This window comes from Oncorhynchus kisutch, linkage group LG22 (genome assembly GCF_002021735.2).
Source record: "Oncorhynchus kisutch isolate 150728-3 linkage group LG22, Okis_V2, whole genome shotgun sequence".
In the NCBI taxonomy this organism is placed as follows: domain Eukaryota; kingdom Metazoa; phylum Chordata; class Actinopteri; order Salmoniformes; family Salmonidae; genus Oncorhynchus; species Oncorhynchus kisutch.
In genome coordinates, this window is record NC_034195.2 from 6227884 (window position 1) to 6244187 (window position 16304).

The 16304-nt window shown below is 43.9% G+C and overlaps 1 protein-coding gene across 1 annotated transcript in view; it reads right to left on the reverse strand.

Moving 5' to 3' along the window:
• myo9ab (myosin IXAb) overlaps positions 1-15592 on the reverse strand; it is a 232133-nt gene extending 216541 nt beyond the window's left edge. The window contains exon 1 of the mRNA XM_031801503.1: positions 15253-15592. The gene's annotated coding sequence lies outside the window, so the exon portion shown is untranslated. The remainder of the gene's footprint in view (positions 1-15252) is intronic.
• Positions 15593-16304: the final 712 nt, after the last annotated feature.

Genomic DNA, 16304 nt, shown 5'->3' on the forward strand with positions numbered 1-16304 from the left:
CTGCCTGCTACTCAGGCCCAGTGGCTAAGATATGCATATTATCAGTAGATTTGGATGGAAAACACTCTGAAGTTTCTAAAACTGTTTGAATGATGTCTGTGAGTATAACATAACTCATATGGCAGGCAAAAACCTGAGAAAAATTCCAACCAGGAAATGGGAAAACTGAGGTTTGTAGTTTTTCAACTCTTTCCCTATCCAATATAGTGTACATTTGGTCCGATTGCAATTCCTAAGGCTACTAGATGTCAACATTCATTAGAACCTTGTTTGAGGCTTCTACTGTGGAAGAGGAGAGAATAAGAGCTGATCCAACTTTGATGTAATGTCCTTAAAACAAGTCAAAATGAGGCTCGGTAGTGTGTGTGGCCTCCACGTGCCTGTATGACCTCCCTACAATGCCTGGGCATGCTCCTGATGAGGTGGTGGATGGTCTCCTGAGGGATCTCCTCTCAGACCTGAACTAAAGCAGTGAGACATGTCCCAGATGTGCTCAATTGGATTCAGGTCTGGGGAACGGGCGGGCCAGTCCATAGCATCAATGCCTTCCTCTTGCAGGAACTGCTGACACACTCCAGCCACATGAGGTCTAGCATTGTCTTGCGTTAGGAGGAACCCAGGGCCAACCGCACCAGCATATGGTCTCACAAGGGGTCTGAGGATCTCATCTCGGTACCTAATGGCAGTCAGGCTACCTCTGACGAGCACATGGAGGGCTGTGCGGCCCCCCAAAGAAATGCCACCCCACACCATGACTGACCCACCGCCAAACCGGTCATGCTGGAGGATGTTGCAGGCAGCAGAACGTTCTCCACGGTGTCTCCAGACTCTGTCAAGTCTGTCACGGACACTACGCTGACAGACACAGCAGACCTTCTTGCCACAGCTCGCATTGATGTACCATCCTAGATGAGCTGCACTACCGGAGCCACTTGTGTGGGTTGTAGACTCAGTCTCATGCTACCTCTAGAGTGAAAGCACAGCCAGTATTCAGAAGTGACCAAACATCAGCCAGGAAGCATAGGAACTGAGAAGTGGTCTGTGGTCACCACCTGCAGAACCACTCCTTTATTGGGGGTGTCTTGCTTCCTAAGTGGACAGATTGATTTCACAGAAGTGTGATTGACTTGGAGTTACATTGTGTTGTTTAAGTGTTCCCTTTTTTGAGCAGTGTATATACAGTGGGGCAAAAAAGTATTTAGTCAGCCACCAATTGTGCAAGTTCTCCCACTTAAAAAGATGAGGCCTGTAATTTTCATCATAGGTACACTTCAACTATGACAGACAAAATACATTTTAAAAAATCCAGAAAATCACATTGTAGGATTTTTCATGAATTAATTTGAATTCATTTTAAGAACCCTTGAATGAGTAGGTGTGTCCAAACTTTAGATTAAATCAGTAGACCTACAGTATCAGTCAAAGTGTTGACAATAGAGTAGTCAACTGCTGCTTTCTGTGTAACAAAGTCCATGTCTAATACTTGCTTCATTCTTCAATCAATCCTGTATTGCAGATAGCTGAGAAAATGCCTCTTCCAAAGAAGCATGAAGCCCATGGAAGTCAGCATACATTTACAGGATTCATTAAAGACCCAATGTCATCAAAATTACATTTTCCCTTGTTGTACAACAGCTGATGAAACTAACACTGTAAAAACATTAGTTGCTGGTTGAAATAGAATCTAGCATTAGAATGTACCAGAGCCCAGCAAAATATTGCTTGTTCTGCAAAAATGTCTTACCCCATGGGGGGAGCAAGCTGGGAGCAAGGCCCCCCCCCCAGCTCAGCTAAATACTTTTTCTATTTGGCTGGCTACTCCAGGAAAACACTGAACAACCAGCCATCACAGCCACGAGCCTATCATCAGCCCCGCCACTGTGCACACCGGCCAATAGGACAGCTCTGTCTGGAGCTGGTGTAGACAATGCAGCTTTCATCAGCTCTATAGATTACACTCCCTTAGTGCACTATCTCCTCACATTATTCAAAATAGACCCTGAAACATAGTCGCTTTGAGTGGAGAGATAGATGTATTCATTAAAATGTAAGCAGTCATATAGTTATATTCCATTGCCCATTTCGTGACACTCTTTGTGAAAGGAAGTAGAATGTACGGGCTGAGCGTATGAACATTATACACCTCTACCTCTTCATGCGGCACATTGGCATGAATTTACATATTACTATACATCTCTATGGTAACACTATAGACTAATTAGTGACCCGTTTTACCATTCAGACCCAGGCTAAACATTGCAATAAAAGTATTTTGTAGAGCTCCTAGCGACAGCTCCTTCCTTCCCAGTAGCGGACAAGGTTGATGTACCATGTAACTTCTGAAATGGACAAGAATCTGTGGGTGAATGAATGGGAGTGAATTGTGTATTAAACAAACATGACACCGTGAAGGGCATAAATACATTTGCGAAGCGGTATTAAAAAGGGTACCCAAGACAGCCCGTGACTGTGTGTGTGTGTGTGTGTGTGTGTGTGGGGGGGGGGGGGATGCCTGGAGCTCTGATCAGTGACGGATCACAGTGAGTGGGTATTCTGCCTTTGAACATCCCTCACATCAAATGATCTAGAGCCACAGACAGAGAGCTTCATGGGAGACACATGGACACAGATGAGCTAGAGCGGTGTATGTGTGGAGGGGGTAAGTGTGTGTGTTTGTGTGTGGACGTACACTCTATAGTAAAAGAGAAAGTACTGCACCACAAATCTTTAACTTGCACTTATACGTTCCTCTTTGCATTGTGGAAGTAGGCAAAGTATGGTAGAATCATTAAAGATAAACTTGACTGTTGACTGACAGCTTACCATGTAAGTGAATGGCTTTTCCATCACGTTTTCCATATGAAATGGGAAGATGGAAGATGGATTCTTTCAACTGATAGAATAGTGGCCCTTTCAACAATGATACACATGACAATTCCTCTCTTAACTACTGTGTGAGGAGGAATTATTATGTTCTACCCATAGTATATTTATAGTCCAGTGTCCCAGATTAACCTCGACACTGCTCACACAAGTAGGACACCTGTAATAAGGAACAAACAACTTTCACAGAACCTTGACTATACTTTCAGAGTCCCCTCAGCTGAGTGTAGAAGTAATGAGAGCAAGAGAGAGATTAAGAAAGATGGGGGGGTAGAGAGAAAGAGAGAGGAAGGGGATAGAGAGAGAGAGGAGAGAGTGAGAAGGGGACGAGAGGGAGAGAAGTACAGAGAAAGAGGGAAGTGGAACGAGAGAGGGGATGAGCGAGTAACAGTGTTACAGTTTGAGTCAGGGACAGAGAAATTGAGAGAAAGGTCACTTGAGCTGTATGTTTGTATGTGTTTTACTATCCTTATGGGGACCAGAAGTCCTCACAAGGATAGTATAACAATATATTCTGACAATAGGGGCCATTTCAAGGAAAAGGGTTATTTTAGTCTTTCCGTTAGGAGTTAGGTAAAGGAAAATCAGATTTTTAAAATAGGAATCAACTGTTTGGTTGTAAAACAAACTTGTTTGAGAGAGAGACAGACTGTCCATTCCTAGTGCGCTAGGACAGCAGGGCTCCACATCAAGCTGTGGTGCCACACCCAGGCACTGGTCTGCATTGTGCCAGCTCGGTGACGCAGGCCTGGTGACTGACTGGCCACCGCCCTCCCACTGTCTGTCATACTGTTCCTCCAATACACTGCTAGAGAGACTGGGTTAGAGGAGGGGGGTGTCTGTCAGTCGACAGCCACCACCCTTCTCTCGTTTGTCATTCGGCTACAGGGACAAACTGCCACCCCCTATGACTGTACTGTACCAGACCAGACTACCCACACTAGGTAGCCTAGCAGTTAGAGCATTAGGTCAGAAACTGAAAGGTTACTAGCTCGAATCCCCAAACCTACATTTTGTTTTTTTTGTTGTTGTTAAATTAATGTTGATGTGCCCTTGAGCAAGGCACTTAACCTTAATTGCTCCAGGGTCGCCATTGATAATGGCAGACCCTGGCTGTGACGTCAATCTCAGAAGGTGTCTCAGGAAGGGTTGGGATAAAGAATCACATCAAATAAAAAAGGAAAAATGACAGTACTTATTACAGACAGTGATTCAGCACTAACGTAAAATAAACAAGCATTAAAGAATGTTACCACCCTGTCAGCGTATGTACAGGCTTCACCACAAAACACTGACAATTGTAAAATGATTGGTTGCCTTCAAAACCCAAAGATTGCATTTCCCTTACATAAGTGCTGCGCTGGACGAGAACTGTCAATCCCACCAACAACTCTACCCATCAGCTAGCTACGGAGTGAGAGCAAAAATGCTAACATCAGCGTTAGCTGCCAAACTGACAGACTAAAGACCAAATAGACCACCTACAAATCAATTCCTCAGTGAATAAGCTGACCCTAAGAGTCACCCAATGAAAAAAGGAAGCTATATTAGTTTACCGTTAGCATCTCAAAGCAGTCTTTCCAATCACATTGAATGGCTAGGCTAACTTCTTGTTGTTAGCATTACTTTAGCTTAGATAGCTCCCACTACAGTCAATGGTAGACTGTGATTGTGTGTCACAATGGCCATTAAGCCCTATTGACTTTCTCCACATCCTCGTAGTCTCCTCCTGCCATTGTTCTTGTGTGTTATGGGGAGACTGCCGTCCAAACAAAGGAGCTGGGATTTGGCTTCAAGCGACGCTAAGCCACCGACTCGAGGCCTAAACAGAATCAAAGGAAGCTTCCTGAGTGGGTAAACATCAACAAGAGTTTATATGGCTGGATATACATGGGGTGTACAGCACATTAGGAACGCCTGCACATTAGGAACGCCTGAATCCAGGTGAAAGCTGTGATCCTGTTATTGATGTCACTTGTCAAATCCACTTCAAATCAGTGTAGATGAAGGGGGGGGGGGGGGGGGTGTTAAATAATCATTTTTAAGCCTTGAGACATGGATTGTATACGTGTGCCAGTCAGAGAGTGAATGTGCAAGACAAAAGATTGAAGTGCCTGTGAACGGGGTATAGTAGTAGGTGCCAGCAGTTCTGTGTGTTTTAAAAATGGTCCACCACCTAAAGGATAACCAGCCAACTTGACAACTGTGGGAAGCATTGGAGTCAACATGGGCCAGCATCCCTATGGAACGCTTGACACCTTGTAGTCCATGCCCCGACGATCTGAGGCTGGTCTGAGGGCAAAAGGGGGGACTCAATATCAGGAAGATGTTCCTATTGTTTGTACACACAGTGTAGAATGCGGCATCTACAGACCTCCATGGCATAGCCATCTATAGTAGTAGGCCTATACCAGGGCTTACCAGCCTGCCCCCTTTTTCAAATTGTTGATTGAGAGCCTATAATGAAAAACACAACCAGCTTGATTTTGTTTAATGTGTTGTTTTGAAGTTAATTTCCTGCAATTCAATGTAGTTAAGGCCCTTGGCATCTTTCAGGTAGGCTACGTAATGATAATACACTGCTCAACAACAAAAAAGGGGAACACTTAAACAACACAACGTAACTCCAAGTCAATCACACTTCTGTGATATCAAACTGTCCACTTAGGAAGCAACACTGACTGACAATAAATTTCACATGCTGTTGTGCAAATGGAATAGACAACAGGTGGAAATTATAGGCAATTAGCAAGACACCGCCAACAAAGGAGTGGTTCTGCAGGTGGTGACCACAGACCACATCTCAGTTCAGTTCCTATGCTTCATGGCTGATGTTTTGGTCACTTTTGAATGCTGGCGGTGCTTTCACTCTAGCGGTAGCATGACACAGAGTCTACAACCCACACAAATGGCTCAGGTAGTGCAGCTCATCCAGGATGGCACATCAATGCGAGCTGTGGCAGGAAGGTTTGCTGTGTCTGTCAGCGTAGTGTCCAGAGCATGGAGGCGCTACCAGGAGACAGGCCAGTACATCAGGAGACGTGGAGGAGGCTGTAGGAGGGCAACAACCCAGCAGCAGGACCGCTACCTCCGCCTTTGTGCAGGAGGAGCACTGCCAGAGCCCTGCAAAATGACATCCAGCCGGCCACAAATGTGCATGTGTCTGCTCAAACGGTCAGAAACAGACTCCATGAGGGTGGTATGAGGGCCCGACGTCCACAGGTGGGGGTTGTGCTTACAGCCCAACACGGTGCAGGACGTTTGGCATTTGTCAGAGAACACCAAGATTGGCAAATTCGCCACTGGCGCAATGTGCTCTTCACAGATGAAAGCAGGTTCACACTGAGCACATGTGACAGACGTGACAGTCTGGAGACGCCGTGGAGAACGTTCTGCTGCCTGCAACATCCTCCAGCATGACCGGTTTGGCAGTGGGTCAGTCATGGTGTGGGGTGGCATCTCTTTGGGGGGCCGCACAGCCCTCCATGTGCTCGCCAGAGGTAGCCTGACTGCCATTAGGTACCGAGATGAGATCCTCAGACCCCTTATGAGACCATATGCCGGTGCGGTTGGCCCTGGGTTCCTCCTAATGCAAGACAATGCTAGACCTCATGTGGCTGGAGTGTGTCAGCAGTTCCTGCAAGAGGAAGGCATTGATGCTATGGATTGGCCCGCCCGTTCCCCAGACCTGAATCCAATTGAGCACATCTGGGACATCATGTCTCGCTCCATCCACCAACGCCACGTTGCGCCACAGACTGTCCAGGAGTTGGCGGATGCTTTAGTCCAGGTCTGGGAGGAGATCATCTGCCACCTCATCAGGAGCATGCCCAGGCGTTGTAGGGAGGTCAAACAGGCACGTGGAGGCCACACACACAACTGAGCCTCATTTTGACTTGTTTTAAGGACATTACATCTAAGTTGGATCCGCCTGTAGTGTGGTTTTCCACTTTAATTTTGTGTGACTCCAAATTCAGACCTCCATGGGTTGATACATTTGATTTCCATTGATAGTTGAATGTGCTGACAACAAAATCACACAGAAATTAAGTATTTAACAAGAATATTTCATTCATTCAGATCTGGGATGTGTTAGTGTTCCCTTTATTTTTTTGAGCAGCGTATATGAGACAGTCCCTCTCTCTCCCTTCCTCCCCAGCTGCTGCCTGATGCCATAGACAGGCGCATACATAGCAAGACGGGCCTGGCACATGATAGCATAGGCAGAGGGGACATTCTTGTTTAACACTATGCCTACCCGCTGTAAAATAACAATTGGTTGATCTTCTTGCAACCATAATACTCAGGTTAACTTATGAATACAAGTAGATAGATGCAGAGATTCACTGAAGACAGACAAGAAACAAGGGCCCCAATAAGAATCAGGGCATGTCGAAATCAAACGGAATGCTGATATTACACTAACAATCTGTGCCAGTGACACTGTCCTTTGAAGAGCGCTCTCACAAATGGAAAATCCTCTAATATCCTTGGACAGCAACGATGGGAAACATTTGTTTTTTTCTTCTTGAAATAGTCCTTTAAAAATGTTGCTTTGACTGCAACGTGGGCTAACTCTGACAAAATGAATTACAGAAAAATAAATAAGGTTTTGTACATTCAATAAATCGCTTGTTTGATTCAATTCCTTTATGTTTTTCTACCTGTAAGCGAAATGTCATACAGTTATTGTTGGGCCAATTCAGAAAATGTCTACATGGTCAAAAGCACAGGCTATACGTGCATCGTGATGCGACAAATCGCCACTCTCATCAACTATTGTGACTTGTCACATGAATTGTGGCTCGTGGCCCAGGGGCCAGAAGGTTACTAGGATACAACTGCCGCCACCTCCGAGTTATATTGCCCTGTCGCTGGCTGAACGCGTCAATGACCCTTACCATAGTATATTCTCACATCCCTTGGCCATGTTAAGACAACGACAGTTCTATTTGAGATATCCCTCCATTGGGTTAGGCCTATAAATACACATTCGTATAAGATGCATTTAGCTCTGGTGACAGAGTAGGCCTATAGTATGAGAGGAACTCATCCTGGTAATGTTTTATGCAACAAGCCTTGAATGTTGCAACTGGAAAGACTGCATGAGCCAAATGCAAAAGCAATGGGCATCAAGATATAGTGCCAACTGGAACGTAGTAAAGCAACCATAAATATGTTCACATTCCCTGCTCAATGTTATAAATATGGTGTAAACTGGGAATGCATGGGTGTGACCAGGGATAAGTGAACAAATACATGTCCTAAGTCTGTTTCCCAATTCCAGTCATCAAGTAACCCCCAACAGCACACATTTGTGTTTCAGCCCTGCACAAAAACTCCCTTGCTTATTCAGCTGATTCAAATAAGCAAAGCTTGGTGATGAGTTGGTTATTTGAATCAGGTGTGTAGTGCTAGGGCAGAGTTTGGGAAACCCGATCCTAGGTGGTGCTTTCAAATCAAAAACAAACGCCAAAAAAAAACATTTGTGAAGGACAAGCCTTTTTGCATCGATTGTCTGTGTGTTTCGATTGGCGGAGCTGGAACAGTGGCTCACTGTCACAGGTGATAGTCATTGAGCTAATTAACACATGGCATTTAAAACCAGGGGTGTTGAGGGAAAATGGCTGCCATCGAGGTAAGCCACTGCTGTTGCGACAATGTGGTACTAGGCATTTGTTCCAAGATTTTTAAGTACACTGTCAAATCTATGTTTCAATTATTTTCTCCAAGGCTTTTCATTTGCTCGCTTATGCAATCACCTGCATAAAATGTTAAATAAATACAGCAAACTCCAACATTCTGAATCCCTGTCAGGCTAGCAGTGTTAGGTTGGCTTGTGAAACAAACGCTGAGCTGTAAATATACTGAAAATATAAAAATGCAATATGTGACGTGTTGGTCCCATGTTTCATAAGCTAAAATTAAAGATCCTAGAAATGTTCCATATACAAAGCAAATTTTGTGTACAAATATGTTCATATGTTAATGAGCATTTCTCCTTTGCCAAGATAATCCACCCACTTGACAGGTGTGGCGTATCAAGAAGCTGATTAAACAACACGATCATTACACAGGTGCACCTTGTGCTGGAGACAGAAGGTCACAAAAATGTGCAGTTTTGACACACAACACAATACAACAGAGGTCTCAAATTGAGGGAGCGTGCACTGACCACAGCTAGTCGACTGGTTTGTCGATAGACTGTTGGTCGACCAACATTTTTGGGGCCGAGCAGTAGCAAATATATACAGTACCAGTCAAAAGTTGACACCACTACTCATTCAAGTTTTTTTTAAACTATTTTCTACATTGTAGAATAATAGTGAAGACACCAAAACTATGAAATAACACATGGAATCATGTAGTAACCAAAACAAGTGTTAAACAAATCACAATATACTTTATATTGAAAAATCTTCAAAGTAGCCAGCCTTTGCCTTGACAGATTTGCACACTCTTGGCATTCTGTCAACCAGCTTCATGTGGTAGTCACCTGGAATGCATTTCAATTAACAGGTGTGCCTTGTTAAAAGTTATTTTGTGGAATTTCTTTCCTGAATGCATGAGCCAATCAGTTGTGTTCTGACAAGGTAGAATTGGTATACAGATTGGACCTATTTGGTAAAAGACCAAGTCCATATTATGTCAAGAACAGCTCAAATAAGCAAAGAGTAATAACAGTCAATTACTTTAAGCCATGAAGGAAAGTCAATCCGGAAAATTAAATTTCAAGAACTTTGAAAGTTTCTTCAAGTGCAGTCTCAAAAACCCATCAACCGCTATGATGAAACTGACTCTCATGAGGACCACCACAGGAAAGGAAGACCCAGGGTTACCTCTGCTGCAGAGGATAAGTTCAAGAGAGTTACCAGCCTCAGAAATTGCAGCCCAAAAAAATGCATCAGTGTTAAAGTAACAGACACATCTCACTGTTCAGAGGAGACTGCGTGGATCAGGACTAAATGGTCAAATTGCTGCAAAGAAACCACTAAAGGAAACCAATAAGAAGAGACTTGCTTGAGCCAAGAAACACGAGCAATGGACATTAGACTGGTGGAAATCTGTCCTTTGCAATTTCTGGTTCAAACCAGTGTCTTTGTGAGATGCAGAGTATGTGAACAGATTATCTCTGCATGTGTGGTTCCCACTGGGAAGCATGGAGGAGGAGGTGGTGTGATGGTGCTTTGCTGGTGACATCGTTTGTGATTTATTTAGAAGTCAAGGCACACTTAACCAGCATGACTACCACTGCATTCTGCAGCGATACGCCATCCCATCTGGTTTGCGCTTAGTGGGATTATCATTTGTTATCCAACAGGACAATGATCCCAACACACCTCCAGGCTGTGTAAGGGTTATTTGACCAAGAAGGAGAGTGGTGGAGTGCTGCATCAGATGACCTGGCCTCCACAATCTTCCGACCTCAACCCAATTGAGATGGTTTGAGATGAGTTGGACCGCAGAGTGAAGGAAAAGCAGCCAACAAGGGCTCAGCATATGTGGGAACTCCTTCAAGACTATTGGAAAAGCATTCCTCATGAAGCTGGTTGAGAGAATGCCAAGAGTGTGCAAAGCTGTCATCAAGGCAAAGTGGCTACTTAGACGATTTCCAATATAAAATACATTTTGATTTGTTTAAAAAAAATTGGGTTACTACATGATTCCATAGGTTTGTCTTCACTATTATTCTACAATGAAGGAAATAGCACAAATAAAGAAAAAGCCTTTGGTTTGTCCAAACTTTGACTGGTACTGTCACACACACACACACATTCCTCCTGACAGACATGGTGTAACTGAGTCAGGTTTGTAGGTCTCCTTCCTTGCATAAGTTCTGCCCAAAAATGTTCAATAGGTTAGAGGTCAGGGCTTTGTGATGGCCACTCCAATACCTTGACTTTGTTGTCCTTAAGCCATTTGCCACAACTTTGGAAGTATGCTTGGGGTCATTGTCCATTTGGAAGACCCATTTGCGACCAAGCTTTAACTTCCTGACTTATGTCTTGAGATGTTGTTTCAATATATCCACAATTTTCCTCCCTCATGATGCCATCTATTTTGGGAAGCGCACCAGTCCCTCCTGCAGCAAAGCACTCCCACAACATGATGATGCCACCCTGTGCTTCACGGTTGGGATGGTGTTCTTCGGCTTGCATGCCTCCCCCTTTATCCTCCAAACATAACGATGGCCATTATGGCCAAACAGTTATATTTTTGTTTAATCAGATCAGAGGACATTTCTCCAAAAAGTACCATCTTTGTCCCCATGTGCATTTGCAAAGCGTAGTCTGGCTTTTTTATGGCGGTTTTTGAGCAGTTGCTTCTTCCTTGCTGAGTGGCCTTTCACGTTATGTTGATATAGGACTCGTTTTACTGAGGATATAGATACTTTTTTTACCCGTTTCCTCCATCATCTTCACAAGGTCCTTTGCAGTTGTTCTGGAATTGATTTGCACTTTCTGCACAAAACTACATTCATCTGTAGGAGACAACGTGTCTCCTTCCTGAGCGGTATGATGGATACGTGGTCCCATGGTGTTTATACTTGCGTACTATTGTTTGTACAGAAGAATGTGGTACCTTCAGGCGTTTAGAAATTGCTCCCAAGGATGTACCAGACTTGTGGTCCACAATTTTTTTTCTGAAGTCTTGGCTCATTTCTTTTGAATTCCCCATGATGTCAAGCAAAGAAGCACCGAGTTTGAAGGTAGGCCTTGAAATACATTCACAGGTACACCTCCAATTGACTCAAATGATGTCAATTAGTCTACCAGAAGCTTCTAAAGCCATGACATCATTTTCTGGAATTTTCAAGCTGTTTAAAGGCACAGTCAACTTAGTGTATGTAAACTTCTGACCCACTAGAATTGTGATACAGTGCCTTGGTGGAATAATCTGTCTGTAAACAATTGTTCGAAAAATTGCTTGTGTCATGCACAAAGTAGATGTCCTAACAGACTTGCCAAAACTATAGTTTGTTAACAATTAACTTGTGGAGTGTTTGAAAAACAAGTTTTAATGACTCCAACCTAAGTGTATGTAAACCTCCGACTTGACCAGTTCGGCACAAGAGTAGACTTGATAGACGATATTGTGCAGTATTGCAATGCTTCACTCGATCAGTCTGAAACGTTGCACACACACTGCTGCCATCTCTTGGACTTCAATGTTATACAATTGTGGCATTTATTTAATTGTACATATAGGGCCTAATATAAACTCAGCAAATAAAGAATTGTTCTCTCACTGTCAACTGTGTATATTTTCAGCAAACTCAACATGTGTAAATATAACAAGATTCAACAACTGAGACACAAACTGAACAAGTTCCACAGACATGTTACTAACAGAAATGGAATAATGTGTCCATGAACAAAGGGGGGATCAAAATCAAAAGTAACAGTCAGTATCTGGTGTGGCCACCAGCTGCATTAAGTACTGCAGTGCATCTCCTCCTCATGGACTGCACTAGATTTGCCCGTTCTTGCTGTGAGATGTTACCCCACTCTTCCACCAAGGCACCTGCAAGTTCCCGTACATTTCTGGGGGGGGGGAATGGCCCTAGCCCTTGCCCTCACCCTCCGATCCAACAGGTCCCAGACGTGCTCAATGGGATTGAGATCAGAGCTCTTCGCTGGCCATGGCAGAACACTGACATTCCTGTCTTGCAGGAAATCACGCACAGAACGAGCAGTATGGCTAGTGGCAATGTCATGCTGGAGGGTCATGTCAGGATAAGCCTGCAGGACAGGTACCACAATATGGAGGAGGATGTCTTCCCTGTAGCGCACAGTGTTGAGATTGCCTGCAATGACAACAAGCTCAGTCCGATTATACTGTGACACACCGCCCCAGACCATGACGGACCCTCCACCTCAATCCCACTCCAGAGTATAGGCCTCGGTGTAAAGCTCATTCCTTTGACGATAAATGCGAATCTGACCATCACCCCTGGTGAGACAAAACCACGACTCGTCAGTGAAGAGCATTTTTTGCCAGTCCTGTCTGGTGAAAACAGGCCTTCTATGCATAGAAGTAGGCCTAGGCTACCTGGCCTGCATCCAAATGTAGGCCTGTAAATGTGCCCATTTTTGGATCTGATAGTATTTCTGATTGTCTTAACACACCACCACTGTGGAGCTTCTCAAAGTAATTTTTTCTTCACCTCAAACAGAAAGTAAACAAAGTATGTTTTTACATCCATTGAGGATGACAATAGTTCCTCAACGTAGCCTATTTGAAAAATCTTTCCAGCTCTTTCAATAACCACTTGGTGTGAAAGGGAAAATAAATGCAATAGTCTGATCTGGTGGAAACATCATAAAATAAGCCTGACTACTTATTTTAAAAAATAGGCCTACCTGACTACTTGTTTTCCCTTGCTCAAATAGCCTACAGCTGTGTCTGTCCGGAGATCAATGGCGCTGGAAACTGAGGGCGCAGAATATTTTATACAATTTTGCAAGTGTAAGCTTCAGGCAGGACCAAGTTTATAGTTGATACAATGTTTCAAGTTCCTTGCAGACAGGCCATGCATAGCCAATGTGATTTATCGGATATTTATTATCAGGATATTTTCTACCTGCAGGCTTCAATGTTTTTTATTTGTTGGCTTTATGTAGGCTATTTTTACATAGTTGCTAATGGCAATAGGAGTCACTTTTGGAATTTTGAGAAGAGTATTATAAAAAACTGTTTCACGAAAATGTGCATATGACAATCATAACTGGCATGCAGATCAGTATAAATGTTAAGATAAATTGGCTCTTCAAATGGAAAAGGTTGCCGACCCCTGGTGTAGCCTATTACCGACAACTTCAGGAGCTTAAATGGCAGAATCTGCCAAGGCCAGCAGCTGCTGGAGGAGGGGGAAGTGGGGGAATGGGAACAGGTTGTTTAATTCTTGTTAGGCGATCTTGATCTCTGGCTCCCTCGAGTCATTGGTGTTGCCTTAATTATTTAATCACAGTGTGCTAAAAGCATCAGACAAGCTCAGTAGCCTACATCTGGTTGATTTTATTAACACATAGGGTGTATCTATTTCGGGAAAAATGTGTGTTAAAAAATGTTGACTAATAGGTCGAAAGAACAGACTACTCTCGACCAACCAAGATCATTTTTCCTAGTGCACATACAGTTGCATGCAACCTTTGTTGAGATGTCACCTCTCCACGCCGTAACAACTTCAGCCTGTCTTCCCTGCTGAGAATAACATCACTGTGGTATTTCATGAGGATTGACCAAGGCCCATAGCGACTCGTGACATGGGCTTTGAGAAGACTGTTGCTCAATGTCGGCAAATTAAGAGTTTTTGAGGAATGTGGGTCTCTATGCCCATGTCTTCCCTCACTATGAGACATTGACACAGTGTAGAGCGGAATACGAACTAGGACTAAGGTACCATATTCCCTATAGAGGTAGGCAAAGTTTGGAGATCTCCATCTGCAGTCACCTATTGTGCTCTTTGCTGAATAGCTTGATGGGTTTCCCCTTTAAGGCTCCTTGGGGGTTCAGGTTAATATATTTTTTTTAAATGTTAAACTAACTCATGTGCTTTGTAGAGTATGGACATGGTTCCTTACAATAAAATGGCATGATGCTATAATATAGTTACTATAGATGAATACATTGTTGCTCTGGAAAGTGCCGTTTCCCCCTCATCAAAACGCTTATGACGCCCATCCTGCAAGCATCGCCATACACTAAACGCAAACCTCACTGAATAAGCCCTGTTGACCAGTGGCAAATAACGCAGTGGCTACATGTGTAACAATACAAGTCAAAGAGTAATTACACCCCCACTCCCCGCGACATGGAACGCTACTAGTCAGATACAAAGTAACTCAACCAAATGCGTCACGTTCACTGTTGCTTGTCCATTGAGAATGTGACAATGTCTTATTATAACGTTACACGTTTGATAGGTGGGGTCAACAAATCTAACCGACCTAGTACCTAACAGTTTGGGGAAAATGTGTTACGTGTCTGTTTTAAAACCGCATCCATGACATTATCAAAGGCAAAGGGGTGAAAATGATGCTTCTTCGAGCCTGTTCGGGTGACTGAGCTAGTAGTCTTCGACCACACAAAGCAAACCTAAAGATAACCTGAATGTTGTCACGTTATTTTCTCGACGTAATAACGTTACTACCCGTTCAAGCGTCTGTGTGTTGGAATTGAACGGCCACGATAGATGTGCCATTCAACGCTATGCAGCGAGACAGCAGCTTGCAAGAGCGATTTGACATTCGACTTGATGTCAATAGCCTTGCACAGGGACAGTTAGGTAGATGTGGTGCTTGCCATTGACTATATAATCTATGCCCTCGTATGTAAAGTGTGAGTAACGTTATCAAACGGGTTTACCTCCACTGTTGCTTGAATCCACTCCTGTAGTCCAGCTCCCGATACAACCGTTTCTAATGAGGAAGGCGTGCGTTCCGTCTGCTTACAAATACAGTACTGCACTCAGACCCATACTAATTCCCTTTCCACGAATGCCAATGTGACTGCTTTCCAAACGGCACCCCTGGTTAGCTCCTTCAATGTAAATCTTACTCCGTTCAGGTGTCAACTAGCAGATCATCCAAATTTCCTTTCTTTTTTCTCCAGAATATTGCGTATTTGAGAGCTCTGTGTCACGTCACCAGCCAACAGCTTGGTCTTTTTCGTGTTAATAGGTGTGAGCGAGCGACCTCTATTTTATCATTTCATTGTATCGTATTATGGGAGGTAGCCTACAGTTTGGTGGGAGGGAGTTGTGCTGGGAATGGGCGTCAACGAGGGAGGGGTCTCCAGAGTAATACCACCTGAAGATAGGCTGCTGTATCATATACATTCTGAAAATTAAGAGTAAGCTTTCTGCTTTTGCTGTAGCCTATAGTATCCCAGGCATGGGATATGACTAGATATACACTCAGTGGCCAGTTTTTTAGGTACACTCATCTAGTACCAGGTCAGACTCCCCTTCCCCTCCAGAACAGCCTGAAATCTTAGGGGCATGGAAACGTTGCTCAATTGGTATCAAGGGACCTAATGTGTGCCAGGGAAACATTTCCCACACCATTACACCACCAGCCTGCATCGTTGACACTAGGCAGGATGGGGCATTGGACTCATGCTGCTTAAGCCAAATCTTGACTCTGCCATCAGCTAACGCAACATGATGATGGCGCCGGAGGGTAGCGCTGCCGTCTTATCGGTTTGTTTTTTTGCGTTGTTCGTAACTTGTGTTGTACATTTTGTTGCTGCTACTGTCGCTTATGAACGAAAAGAGCTTCTGGACATCAGAACTTGGATTATTCACCTCAATTTGGACGAGGGGTTCTTCAATGAGTCGGACACGAAGGATATACTGCAGACACCTGACCAGGCCCCGATTCCAGTGATTTGCTGGAGAAGGAAACAGAGATTTCAAG